A 15128-nucleotide genomic window follows, 5' to 3' on the forward strand; every position below is an offset into this window, starting at 1 on the left:
TCCTACCTACATAGTTATTTTGAATTTGATTACAAAATGGTATAAAAAATTATCTGCCAGAGATAATCTAGAAGGTTACAAAAGGCCAATTCATAAGAGAAGTAACAGGAATCTTCATAGACCAAAAAGCATATAATAAAATGAAGAAAACTTTTTAAGTATAAGGAGAAATTCACAACAATAACAAATATATGGGACAAAAAATCAGAATAAACCAATGTCAGATTAAGAAATTGAAAATAAACAACACATGGAGGATCTGAATAACAAATACTAAGGCTAAATTAATAAATATCCCACATTTTTTAAACCTATAAAAAGACAGCTTTCTTTCAAGTGTTCTTGGCACATTTAAAAAGCTGACCACATACTGGGCCATAAGGCCCCAAATCCCCCAAAGTGTAAATTGTTGTCAACCAAATTCTCTGGCCACAAGGAAGTAAATGAAACAATTGAAAGGAAAAGCTCTATAAAATGAACAAAAAATCTCAACCCTTGGAAATTTAAAAAATACTTTCTAATATAAGGTAATAATTTTATAAATGGGAAATGTTTTTAAAGCAAATATATTTACCACATCTTTAAGAAAAAAAAATGAAAACAACCTATGACAAGTGAGGGAATGATTAAGATACTTGCTAAGTGATTTTAGGCAAATTAATCTGTCTGAGCCTCTATTTTCTTATCTGTGAACTGGGGTAATTATCTCCTTCCATGGGTTGTTGTGAAGATTATATTAGATAATGCTTGTGAAATATTTCAATCTCTGTGCTTGGTATCAAGAGAACATCAGTAAGTCTTACCAATTAAGATTGTCATAGAAGTTATGCTTAGGATGAGTTTGCAATAATCCAGAGAAATGCTGATATTATTGAGGGGAAAGTGTGGAACAGTAATGTGAAATACATTCGACTGAAACAACAGTAAATAAGTATGTGTAACCCAAATAAAATTGGGCCTCATGCATACACATGAAGCACTGTCTTAGCACAGTGACATAGCAGAAAGAAACACAAACTGATTCTTAGAAAGCTGTGAACCATGTAGCTGCTTATGAATAGAGAGGCGTGGCTTACCTCACCTATTATGCATCTTACAGTGAACCTCCTAAAAAAGTCAGTTAGAAATGTTTCCCTCTGGAGTCTCACCTTTCATGGCAACTGCTCAAATCTGTCTTTCTGCCTCTGAGGACCTGGTATCTCTTCCCTTCAGGTTCTTCTTCATGCCTTCTTACAGGGCTAGCCATCATTCTCTGCTTGTCTTATTTGCATTCCCATCCATTATTCCCTCCGACAAATAAACGAATTTTTCTTGGGACCTACCCTTTTCTAAGGGGGCTGGGTTGGTTTTAATATGTGACTATTTAACATTTAATAACTGTATCTGTGTCATGTAACAGGAAGCAACATTGACGTCTTCCCTCTGCAACAACAATACATGAAAAACAAAACAAACTGGAAGGAAATACACTAGAAAGCAACAGTAATTGTTGCTGGACAATGAGGCTATAACTTATTCCTGCCATTTTCTACTTTTCTTCTGATTCCAAATTTTCTACAATGCACATGTCTTACTTTTTTAAAAAAATGTGAGATAAAATCCACATGCTACACAACTCGTTCTTCTAAAGTATACAATTCAGTGATGTTTATGATATTCACAGGGTTGTGCAACCATTCCTGCCATCTAATTCCAGAATATTTCCATTATCCCCCAAAGAAACCTTGTACCCACTAGCCGTCATTCTTTATTCTCATTCTCCCCAGCTCTGGCAACCGCGAATCTACTTTCTGTCTCTACAGATTTTCCTATTCTGGACACTTCATATAAATGGAATCATGCAATATGTGGCCTATTGTGTCTGTCTTCTTTCACTTAGCATGGCATTTTAAATTTTTATCCATATTGTAGCACCTTTCAGTACTCCATTACTTTTTATGGCTGAATAATACTCTTAGACATATTACTTCTACAATGAGAAAGATGTTTTAGCTTTTTAAAAAACTAATGGGTATATTAAGTATAACCCTTGATTGTCACTTCTGCTGAGAGTAGACTTATACAACCCAATAATAATACATAATTTTTGATAACACATAAATTGTTTTTTCAAAACTATATGTATATATAAAGCATAGAGAGCCTGCTAAACCTGTTTCTTTCTCTGACTCAAGCTCTCACATAAAAAAAACCCCCAGGAATCAAAATGATGTTTTTCTGAATATCAGACACAGAAATTGAACCATATAAAAAGACAGCTGTGGATATTCAGGACAAACACATACAATTCTATCTCAAACAGAAGAGGAAAATTTCTTGGCTTTGAAATCTTGAGCATTCAAAAGGAATAGTTATGGTAACTGAAATGAGCAATTTTAAAAAACTGGAAACAGGGCACATGAAATATTCTGTGGCAATCAATTGTAGTTAAAGATATTCTAAGCTTAGATCAATATAGCATAATTCAGCTTTACATTCATTGAGAAGAAAGTAGTTCCAGATTTGTTGGTATGCCTGCCATGTATGTATTTGTGTACCTGGAAATCACAAACACATAAATATTGATGTACACTCAGTGCCCAAATTTAACGTTGTAATCTTTACTTGGAAAGGCAGATTTCTACACATTTTCAGTGACAAGGGAGACACCTTGATGGAAGCTAACAGTAGCTAGCTCATATAAACTAATGATTCAGGCGAACATAGAATTCTGTAAATGAAGGACTTACCCTGGACATAAAATATGAGGTGTTTCAAACACACTGAGGGTGGAGTGGGGTGGTGACCAGAAGTAGGGGACTGGTGATGTACTGGTTCTTGATCTAGGTGCCAGTTACATAGGTATGCTCAGTTTGCAAAAAGTCATCAAGCTGTACATTTGCGATCTGCATACATTTCTCTGTGTGTTATACTTCAATACTTTCTTAAAGTAAAAAAAAAAAAAAAAAAGACAGAAAGAAACAAACTCTACACATTGATTTTGGAGGCCCTATCGTCCTCATGGGGGTGGGACTTAGCTAAGGGCTGGATCGGGAAGCTTTGTTAAGAATTAATAATCGAACTATTGGTCAAGTCTTTAGAGATGGCAAAGTTGTAAGCGCTCATTTGAGATAGCTAATATCAAGGCTGTAGACTATGGGTGTTTAAAAACCCATATTCATGAAGAAAAGTGTCCACTACCTTCTGCAGTAAGTTACTCATTGAAAGCATTCTCTAAAGATGTTACCAGGTTAGCTTCTGGAGCAGCAGCGTGACCACCTGCTGTGGTCTTCTGATACAATGACAATCAAGCAATTGTATGTAAACATTTATGAGACTATCATATGCTCGTTAGGACTAGGCTATGCTTTGATTCAGGCAAACGAAGAACCGTTTTTCAGGTTTTCACAGCAACGTTAGACCATAAACGCAAAAGTGCTGGTGGAAAATTAACCAGACTTCCTAAGATCTCTTACTTTATTTGAAGTTGCTGGCTAATAACAACAAATAGTTTCTAGCTAGTATTTTTCAGGGCATGTTCCTATACCCTCCAACTTTAGGTAGAAATTATTACATGAAAGATTGTACAATTTTAAAAAGCAGGATGAAGCACTGTTTGTAGAAGTGGAAAATGATACCAGTCTGGAGTGTGACTAGAGATTTTAAGGCAAAAGACTTTAAAATGGCATAACTTTCATCCAATTTTAAGGTTTTATTCCTGGAAAAATAATAAATGTATAGAAAAAGATTTCATTTAAAGAATGTTCATCGGCTGAGCGCAGTGGCTCACGCCTGTAATCCCAGCACTTTGGGAGGCCGAGGACGGCAGATCACAAGGTCAGGAGTTCGAGACCAGCCTGGCCAACGTAGTGAAACCTCGTCTCTACTAAAAATACAAAAATTAGCTGGGTGTGGTGGCACGTGCCTGTAGTCCAAGCTAGTTGGGAGGCTGAGGCAGGAGGTGGAGGTTGCAGTGAGCCGAGACCACACCACTGCACTCTAGTCTAGGTGACAGAGTGAGAATCCGTCAAAAAAAAAAAAAAGAATGTTCATCATCATATCAGTATTTGTGGAAACAAAAATTACTTTAGAAGTCCAAACACAGGAGATGGATTAAAGAAAAACTAGTATATGTCCATCAAAAATGTGTTATAGGAGTACACTCATTGTTATATTAAGATGTTCATGATAAATCTTTAAATTAAAAAAGATTTAAAAATTTACAGAATAACACCACTCCTTAAAAATTATGTGCCTAAATACACACAAAAAGATCGAGATAGAGATATACTAAAATATTAATGCCAACATCTTTTATAGGATAGGATTATAATTCATTTTAATTTTTTTCATTTTTCTCATCTATATATTCCATCTCTTCTATAGTGAACATGTGTTCTTTGTGACACAAAGAAATTTTACAAAAAAGAGGGCAAAGAGGTAGGAAAACAAGGAAATAAAATATCTTCATGTGTGAGAAAACATTCTTCTTTCATTATGTAAAATTAACATCTACTCTTAACCTTCTCTCTGTGTACCTTAAGAACTTTATGTGAAGTGCCTTTCATATGGTAGGGAAGAGCCTTGCTGCTCCTGGAACCTTCTTTTCAATCCTAAGCAGATGTCCCACTCATCAATATATCATCTTGGAGTTCCTGGTTATTCAGCTCCCTTTACTTATATCAAAGGAACTAATACCTCAATAGTCCCAACCACAAAACCTACATAGCCCCTCAGCATAGAACAATGCAACAAGGATACACCTGTTGAATGCTAGCCGCAGGAACAAGACCACGGGAAAACATTCTCTAATCTTTCCAGATCAAGTCATGAGACTTTGAGAGATTTCAGTAGTCATGTCAGAAGAGAGTCCCTGGTCTACTTCAAATAAATAGAGTTTAAAGAATATTAGAATCTGATATAAGGGCTCATTGTTGACTTTTGTTTGATACACACAAAGGGAAACAAGTTCCTTTACTTGAAGCCTCTTTCCAGGAGCCTTAATGATCAGCTGCCAAATTTAGCCTTTGGCTCCATGTCCACTGTGTCTATTATTCTCCCATGCTTACTGAAGTGAGGCCAAATCTCATCCCTATTTAGAGAGAGCAAACGCAGATATCTTGACAAAATGGAGAGCTGGTGAATGTGTATTGTAAAGAGCCAGAAGAACACACTTTAATGAATGGAAGCACATGGGCTTCATGGCTTATGTTTTAAAAGTACATTCACATGAAAGGATCAACGGCCATGCACATGTTATATGAGACATAGAGAGGAGGGGAAGATATAGAGAAGGCAGTCGAGATTGACTACTCATTAGACTCACTGGGGGATTTGTTTTGTTTTGCATACTGCTATCTGTACAAGAATGTTCTTGGCAGCACTATCCAAAACAGCCAACAACTGGAAACAACCCATCAACAGTAAAATGGATAAAAAATAATAAATTGAGGACTATTTATACAATGGCATATTATACACTACTAAAAATGAATGAACTACTGCTACATACATTATGGATGAATCTCACAAACATAATATTGAAGCCAGATGCAAAAGAATACATAGGATATGATTTCATTTATATAAAGTCCAAAAGCAGGCAAAACTAATTTATGGTATTAGAAGTCAAGATAAGGGTTACATTGATTGGGTAGTGCCTGGATAGAGGCATGAGAAGGGCTTCTGGGTGCTGGTAATGTTCTGTTTCTGTATTTAGGTGCTGGTTACGTGAGTGTGTTCAATTTAGGAAAATTTTTTGTTATATACTTATAATTTTTTTTTTTTAAATATAAGATATGCTTCGATAAAAACATTTTTAGTTCAGATTCCTGGGCCCTAACATGGATCTACTAAAACTGTAGGCTCTAAATTCTTTGAGGTATTTCAGTGTAAAGCAAGGTTGGGAATCACTACACCAGATGATCTATAAGATCTGTCCAGAAGCCAGCCTCTACTAGCCCACAAGAAGTAGTTGCTAAATTTTTAGGAATTTTGCAGGCCCATTAGTGCCAGTATTAAAAATTAAATTATATAAATTTACAATTAAATAAATTATACTAAAAACAAAGATAATAAGTACTCAAAATGCAACACTTTCTAGTTATTTCTATTTACTATTAACTATATTTTGAGGCTATTCATGCCAATTTTATCTATATGGTGAAAGTACAATATAATGGTGTGACACTGCATCATCTCTTTCCAACTCTGTGCTCAGCCACATCAGTAGCTTGAAATTGGCCGCGGTGGGAATATTTACACCACAGAAATCAGCAGCCACTACCAATCAGTGCTTGCTTTATTGTTCTAGATCTAAGAAAATAATTTAAAAGTGTTAATAATGGAGATTAAACTTAAAAGTGTGCTATATGTGTAGGTGTTACACTATGAATAGTACATTTGAAAAATATTCTTTCAGTATTAAAATTTATCATCCAGTTCAGCAAGGAAGTGATTCACATCATGGATGAATGAGTAGAGTTCTGACGTATGTCTTTGATGTTTCACTTTTGTCTTACTGATTAACATGAAGGAAAATACCTGCCAGCATTTATATGGGAGCTGCACCCCTTAATCAACTGCAACATAGGTTGGCCTATGGATAGAAGAGCTCTGCAAAAAACAACAAAAGCATTCTGTGAGACCCAACTGGCTATATTGAATTTATAATAACAAGTATTCTAGAGTTTATTATTATTTCTAAACTGTGTACTACACATTCTTTATGTCATTAAAATTTTTGTCAATTTGTGTATGCATTTTACTTTTTTCCAGGAGAGCTGGTTGATTTACCAGGTCATCACCGCCTACATCCCTCCTATGTTTAAGATTCCATGACTCTATTATGATTTAAGAAACAAGCAAATAAAATAAGGTGGTCTGGTTATGGCCTATTAAGCATGAATTTCACCATAAGATATAGTAACCACTATTCTTTAGAACCTCATGACTCAAAGTGTGGTCCACAGACCAGCAGCACTGGCATCAAAGGGGAGCTTGCTGGAAACGCATAATCTCAGGCCCCATCCCAGAATTACTGAATCAGAATCTGCACTTTAACAAGATGCCCATTTTTGTTGTATGCACATGAAAGCTTGAGCACAGCTCTAAAAGCAATTAATTCCTTGTTAAAAATAAAAACTTACATATAATCAATTTGAGATTAGTAGAAGGTTAAGGACAATATAGCAGCTGGTGAGTTCTCAGCACCTAGCCGCAGTTCAGCCACTTCATAGCACTGGGAAAGACATATACTTGCTACTTCTAAATTTGAAGAAAAGGACATCCATCTTGCAATATGCATTTACCAAATACTAAAAGTGATAATTGCACCACCAGGATAATATAGTCTATTCTAGGCCACTTGGATTATTACTAAAAAAGGAAGAACAGGTACAAGTATTTAAAAAAAATATCAAAGCAGTAGCTTTCCTCCACATGTGTGATGAATTGGACGTGTTGGCAAGGACTCGGTTCCAAAAGTCCAAAGCAGGGCAGCAAGTGCCACGTGACAAAATGTGGCAGCTGCAGAGAGGAGTGCACAAAACACTTCCCAGTGATGTAATGTAGGCCAGGGTAGTTATCAAGTGCTGCAGGTGAAATGGGGAAATTGTGGTGTTTATGCTTTTCCTATCAATATATCAGTCAGCAACACATGACAAAAAACAGGAGCAGCATACCTCAAATACTCAATACTACAGTGAATTGAAATGAAGGTAGGAAAGTCTCATGTTTCGAAATTGAAAGCAAAAATTTTCTACTGGCAAAAATATTCTCCGGAAATATTTCTTAGTTATCCGGCTGGAAATAGTGGCTTTGAGATACAAAGTTCCATGTAGAAAACACATTAGCTACTTAGGAACAGTGTCTGGAAGAAAATGAGAGCCACAAATCTGCAAGAGAAGCTTGGTATTAGTTTGCAGCAGAAACTAAAGCAATAAAATAATTCAATGCAAGTAAACTCTGGCAATCTTAGAGTGTGAAGAAAACAAGTGTAATGGAGACTGGGCCATTGGAACCCAGAGAGACCACTCAGCCTGTTGTGTTCAAGAAAAAAAGGTTCCTATAACCATTCCTTGCAATATCAGAATTCAAATGACTCCAGTAAATTTAGAGACAAAAGTGATACAACTGCCTAATATGTTAAAACACTTTCTTTCAAGATACTCTAGGAAGGCTAAGAAGAGAGCTAACCCTTATTGAGCACCTACTATGTGCTTTACATGCATGAGGATTTTATAACATCCCCATAACCCTCTGATGGGGGAGGGAATACTGTTCCCATTTTACAGTTGAGGAAAGTAAGGTCATGTTTCACCTAAGTTGCATAGTTAATGAAAAGCCAGAGTTTGGTCAAAATGAAAAAGCATCAAACAGATCACTTAAGAAAGACAGCTTGGAAGGGTTCATGTAACAAAGACAACTTAGAAGGGTGTTCTGTTTTGAATAAGAGAAAAAGACTATTTTATCTCAACACCACTGAAGATAAGTGAGGTTTCTCCTAGTACCCACCATATCTTTACATGACTGGAATTCTCTTATCAGCATTTCTGGATGTACCTTGGGTTTCAGATGTATATCACACTTGCTAGTTGTATTTCAGGCTACGTTGGAAGATTTAGAAGACTTGGCACTTTTCAGGCAGTGTTATGTAATGGAACTGGGCTCTGGCTGGGACTTGGAAGCCTGGGTTCAGTTTAGACTGTGTCACTTATTAACTATGAGAGTAGTCAAGTTATGTTGCTTCTCTGGGTGCCAGTGTTTTCCATCCACATGAGGTTGGGCTAAGTATCCTTAATAAGGACATTCCTGGCTCCATGATTCAACTCTCTATGACTCAACTGTTTAAGATTGTGACAACTTCCATCAAAATACATTTAAAATGACCTAAGCAATTAGCCAATTTATCCAGGCAAAAATGTTGTGTAGTTCAAATTTAAATACGAAATTTAGAAAGTAGAACCAAACCCAGAAGAATAATTTCTATACTCCAACATCTGCAAGAGTAACCTGGAATGAAATGGTTTAAAGTGTTGTATTTTTGGCGGGGTTTGTTTAGAGCAAATATATATTTAAGTTCTTAGACAGCGTTGGGTACAAATCCAAGCTCTGTTTCCTAGTAGTTCTTTAAAATCTCTGAGTTCCATTTCTTGCTTCTGCAAAATTGGAATTGATAATGAATATTAGCTGCAATTTAGTTAACGTGTTTGGCATCTAGTAGGGGCATAAATGCTAGTTTATTGTTATTACAGCAGTCATTAGGGGTTTGGTCTACAGTTGGTTACCAATTCAAAGGAAATTTCTCCACAGAGAGACATAACCTGAGATCATAACCTCATTAACGCTGGGAACTTGCCATTAACCTGTGTCTATGCAATAAGTAAACTCAGGTGCAGAGTGGAGACATGTAATTGCTTTCTTCTAGACCTATTGGCATCACTTTCTTTGTAAAACTTGCTAATTCGTTCTTTAGTGGATAAAGCCTGATCAGAGGCATGCTGATGTATTTGATGACAGAGCTCAAGGAAGTATCTGAAGACAGGAGTGTCCTGGGACATCTGGAAATAGTGGCAGTCATACTCACACATCCATCATTTTTGGCATCTTTTTGCCAATTTTCCAATTTCCGTCCTATGGGCACAAGAAACAAAAGGTGCCAGGAAGAGGAGGAAGTGGGTTCTATTTGTTTACAAACTAAAAATAAAAAAATTATGATGCTAACAAATAACTAATCTGTAAATATCCCATCCACTGGAGTGATTGCCTCTTGACCCTTCCCCCAAAAGCTTTCCCTTCCCTTTTCCTCTTCCCTGCTGCCCACACACTCGCCCATCTCCTACCCTTGTCTACACACACTTTTTGGAACTCATTTTTCCCTCCCTCTCCAAGTTTTGTTTTGGTGTTGTGATGTTGGTGGGAAGCCTGGCGGAGAAGAGGAGGAACAAAAGAACCACATTCAAATCACCTATGCTCTTTAAACCCTAAAACATGGAGCCAGAGGGAAACGTGAATGGCCTATTTTCGAAAAGGAAGACCAAGAGAAAGTTTTAAACATTTCTCTGTTTTCTTGAGCAAAAAATGGCAGAATTTCAAATGTTTCCAGCCATTTTTAAAGAGGTAAGTCACGCATACTAACCAAAGCCTTATGAAGTTCAAAAGAGAAAACAAATGATTGCTAAATGATTATTATTAGAGATACCATGCTAATTCCTAGATCTCTTTTGTTCATAACATTATATGATTCAAAGTATAATTTTAGTGCTCTACTGATATTTTTATTATATGCCATTATCACAACTAATCATGTTGATGAGGTCTTGGCCTGTAATGGGATCTTCCCAATAATAATAGTGCTGTTATAGAATGTGACCTATTTTGTAATGATCCACTATATAACAACTTTCACAGGACAGACGTGTTACAGGACAGCTTATAATATCCCTTTAAATGCTTAAAAAATATCTTCACTAATTAAGATTTTAGAGCTATTAGCTTGAGTGGGGGTTATCAGTACATTAAAAAAAGATGATATCCTAAGGTTTGCTTTAATAACTTGTTCTCCATTTCATTTTTTAGTACCCCTTTATATAAAATTAGCTAAGAAGGATTAACAACTGTTACAAATTACTCTATAAAAAGAAAGAGGGGAGAAGGGAAGTAGGGGAACAGAAGAGAGAGAAGCCTGTTAATTCAGGCAAAACCTGAAAAAGTCTTGCTTAATATTTGGTTGTTATCAGGACTTTGGTTAGGATTTATCTATTATGTATCCAAATCCATCTACGTGGTGCCTTTCAGACAAACTGAGGTTCCAGGAAAAATCCAGTACTTTTAAACGTCATGCCAAATTATGCTTTCTCAAAGATGCTGTGCAGATTCAAACAGCTCACGATTTTAGGTTACCATGCTTGTGAAGCAATAACATCTTTGAGTTTGAGATACTGCAATTTAGCGGTTCTGGATGACTACATAATCTCTCCCTCTTGGGTAGAAATTCTACATTCTATCCTTTCCCAAACTCTCACTGATTAATCATCTATCCAGACAGAAAAATGTGCTTGGAAATTTTCTTCATGCATATATGGAATTGCAAAGTAATTCCACAGAGTGGAAAATGCTGAATTCCTCATAAATGTACCATTGATCCCCAATTCAGCCTTCTGGCAAGCATAATCTTGATTTATTCTCTATTGTTGCATACCTGAATGTTTAACATCTTGCCTTTTAAATCTTCCATAAAATCTTCAAGGCCAGAGACCCCACAATAAAAAATTTCTTATATCTTTGACAGTGTCATGCCAGAAAGTACACACGAATACTTACAATTTCACTAATTTACTTAAGAGAATAGAATTTATTATTTTGCAACAGCTGGGCCATTGTTATTAGATGTGCTAGCAATTACCAAGTTATCTTAGACAAGTCACTTAACCTTCTTTGTCTTCAGTTTCCCTACTGGAAAACAATTTTTCAACAAGAGAGTTTAGGTCTTAGAGTAAGACAAAAACTTTTTAAAAAATCCTATTTGTGTCATTTAATAGAAGTAAGAATTGAACATATTATCTAATGTCTCTGAACTTCCAATTCCTCACATATAGTTTGAGACTCAAGACAGTTGGTTTCACCTCCCAGAGATTTTTTTTTTCTTTTTGAAGCAGAATAAGAATATTAATATAAAGAATGCAGCACATTACCTGAACCATGATTCATGCTCAATAAGTCAATTATTATTATATCAAGTTTCTTCCAGCCCCAGAGTGCTAAGATTAGGATAGAAGTAAACCCTCAATTAGCAGGCATCCAGATCCCCAGTATTCTCAACCATGGGCACTATTCTGATGCCTAAAGTGAAAAATAAAGAGTCGTATGAAGGACAAACTGGTTTGAGGCCCATATTTGTACCATTGTACTCCCAGAGTAAGCAATAATTTTAATAATCATTGAACTTATGACATTCATAACTGAGTCCATAAAAAAGTCAAAGACAAAATTTTTAAAAGACAAATGATTAAGAAACCTGTTCTGAAATGCATGCTCAAAATTAGACACAGGATGTTACCAATCTATAGTCATGGGTTTGCACAAAGACACTGACCTGGCTTGCTGGAAGTGAAGAACAGAACACTCTGCTCACAGCTGGACTTACCTACATAAAAGAGAGAAATACTTTATAAATTCTACTGCCTGCCAGGAGTACATGGGGAGCCACTAAAATTTTCAACATACGTTGTTTTCTTTTCTTCCCCCCGAGAAAGGGAAGAATCTGCTTTACTTCTGCTAAGTGCCAGTGTTAATGTGGCATTTCTTTGGGTCAAATACATCTTGAAATAGCTAGGTTAACATTTTGCAGGATTTGTGAAAATACATTTTTGAGCTCTTGGGACGATACTAAAAAAACAAAACAAAACAAAACCCTAAAAACATTTGGCCACAAACCAATAGATAACAATGAAAATCTTACAGGCATTTTACAATACAGAAGTCATAGATGTGGTCATCCTATTCAAAATAGCATTTTTAGACAATATAATCATAATCAAAAGACCAAATAATTTTGGTTTTTCCTGTTGTATTTGTATAGCTTATAATTTGTATTATTGAGCCAATAACATCAAACTGTTACATGTGTTTCTATTTCCACCTGTGTGATCATACAGCCTGCGTTGTGCACTTAAAAAATTTTACACTACCTTCAAACTCTGGGAAAACAATAATGGGCAAAATTAGTATATTGACTATGATATTCTTGCTTCCTAATGATTTTCCAAAGCCTTCTGCACTAGGATTAACTGGTTAAACCTTTTTCCCATTAATATGTCCAAATACGATTCAGGAATCTCAGAGGAAACCGTGTTTAATATAATAATTTACTGCCCATTCCACCTGTGGAGCAGAATGCAGACATTATTTATACCGAAAAGAGCTTGTGTTTATTTTCTAGCAACCAGTGACTCTCTTAGGCATCCACAAGGTTACTGGAAATGAAACGTAGTTCCAAATTTCTAAATAGGGTTTGTAAACAAACTTACCAGAGTATGTTTAAAAAGGTCTAAGGCTTGCTAAGACCAAACAAACACAGCCTCTTGACTATTTACTATCTGCTGCTCATCAGAGGACTTATACAAAGATGAAACCACTGATAACGGTATTTTTTTTTTTCGGTTTAGAGTATGTTAGTGTAGAACGTACACCACAGCAGCGGTTGGGGGTGGGGGAGCCCCAAACCAGTGAAATCTCAAGCTGAGCGTCTGGCTGGAGTTCAACAAGGCTCAGTGAACAGCACAGGATGGGGAAGTTCAAAGTCAGGGCGACTCTTCTGGTCTTAACTTCCTAGATTTTCCTAGATCTGGGTGCCTCTGTGTATATATTAACCTTCATGCATTTTTGCCCCCAGCAATTGTGTACAGTCAGCTCCAAAGGCACAGCTTGTGTGCTAACTTGCAAAGCCAAGTCAAAACCCTGTGCTTGGCGCTCCCTTCTAACTTTCTGGCTTGTCCAAGTCTAAATATTGACATTGCTCCTCAGTTGAGATGTTTGATACTGCTAGGGATGGAAACGGTGCAGCTAACAGTAGGATCTAATGATATATTTCTACACAGTTGTGCCTGCCTTCCACTTCTTTTCGGGGGGCAGAGGGCTGGATTATCCTGTCTGCACATCACCCCTTGGTTGTTTTCCCCAAAGCTGAGCACACACAGACAAGGTAAGGTGCTCTGCAAGCCCCTCATGGCAGCTCCTCCTGTTGTCACAGCAACTCACAACAGACTCCATAGACACGGGGTTGCGGGGGAGGGGAGGGGAGCGACTGTGGGCTGGCCAGTCAACTCTCAAGAGGGTGCAAGCGCCAAAGGGGCTAGCGTATTCCCCTGTCTGGGTCCTCCGGTCCCCGCCCGGCCTCCCCACACTGGCCTTCGAAGGGGAAGCGCCTTCTCGTCGGCGCGGCACCACCCCCTCCCTGGCGCAGCCAGCCTGCTAAGGGTGCCTGTTGTACATTTTCTCAGCTCCAAGTTAGGGGTGCGGTTGTGCGGGCGCTCCTAGAAATCTCTTGTGCTCGCCTCTGATGGGAGGGTTCCCGGCCTCTCGAAGAGGCGAGGGAGGCCCCCCTAGCGGCTCGGTCCCACAACTCTCTCTCCGGGCGCTGCTGGCCGCGTGGCACGGCCTGGGGCCCCCACTTGCCACCCGCTGGGGCCGGGGCGGTGGGGGCTCCGCAGCGGCTGCTCGGAGAAGTTTCATAGCATAGAGCACTCACGACACAGAACCTACCCTGAAGCCGAGCGAGACGCGAGCTCTCTCCGCCTTCAAGGGCCGGGGGGAGCGGGGGGGCCCCCGCCACTCAGCAGCAGCCACGGCTGCGCGCGGTCGCGGGTGTGCGGGGCCCCTGCGCGCGGCGCGCCGCCCGCCGCCCAACTTTGCACAAAGGCAGCATGGCACTGCCTCGCCCTGCCGCCTCGCCCGGCGCCGTGGCCGCTCTTCCCAGTCCCGGGCGAGAGGGGCTCGCCCCTTTCCACCCGCAGCCCTCCCCTTCGCCTGCCCCCACCCCGCTCCCAGGCGGGGCAGCCAAGCGGAACGGAGCACCCGGCACCTCGCTCCGCCGCCGTGGCGGCCGCCGCTCGCACTGTGACGTTAGCAGGCTTCGCGGCTATTTATATCCACACGATTGGATTTCATTCATGAAACCGGGGCCTGGTGTGTCTGTGCTCTGGGACACGGGTGGCAAAGGTGCCTCAGCTCTACGCAGACCCGACGGGCCCGGGCACGGAGGCGGATCGCCCGGGACAAACCGACACAGAGCATGGGAGACCCCAGCCCTTTCCCCGCGCTGCCGGGAAGGGAGAGTCTGGGCCATCTGTGTCCCCGTACCCCATCCCCAACATCCCACCCACTCCCGTGCCTTTGCTGGCCCTTTGTCCCAGGCTCTGGAAAAGTAAGTTGGGCCACTAACCGGCTGGGCAGCATGGCTTTCTTCCCCCTATGAGCTGACCGGCCGCGGACTCCGAGGGAGGACATTGGCTTTTGTTTCAAAACCGAGCCCAGCTGCTGACTAAGGGCTGCATTAGCCCAGCCTCCTCCTCCCTGGGCGGCTGCACGTGCTGGCTGGCTCCTCCATTCTGGGTTACCTTCCTCCGCGACTTGGCGGGAGGGGTCCCCCC

General features: G+C 39.4%; 1 protein-coding gene across 3 annotated transcripts in view; it reads right to left on the reverse strand.

Annotated features, from left to right (window-relative positions):
* The window catches only part of RHOBTB1 (Rho related BTB domain containing 1), a 116269-nt gene that overhangs the window by 59947 nt on the left and 41194 nt on the right, over positions 1–15128 (reverse strand). Inside the window, exons 1-2 of one of the 3 annotated variants that reach the window (XM_030798503.1) lie at positions 14921–15033; positions 12074–12124 (exon numbers count right to left, since the gene is read on the reverse strand). The gene's annotated coding sequence lies outside the window, so the exon portion shown is untranslated. Of the gene's footprint in view, positions 1–12073; positions 12125–14241; positions 14457–14920; positions 15034–15128 lie in introns of those variants that run through there. The other 2 variants (XM_003258234.3, XM_030798502.1) reach the window with 2 other exon arrangements.

The sequence above is a fragment of the Nomascus leucogenys genome, chromosome 18, assembly GCF_006542625.1.
Source record: "Nomascus leucogenys isolate Asia chromosome 18, Asia_NLE_v1, whole genome shotgun sequence".
NCBI lineage: Eukaryota > Metazoa > Chordata > Mammalia > Primates > Hylobatidae > Nomascus > Nomascus leucogenys.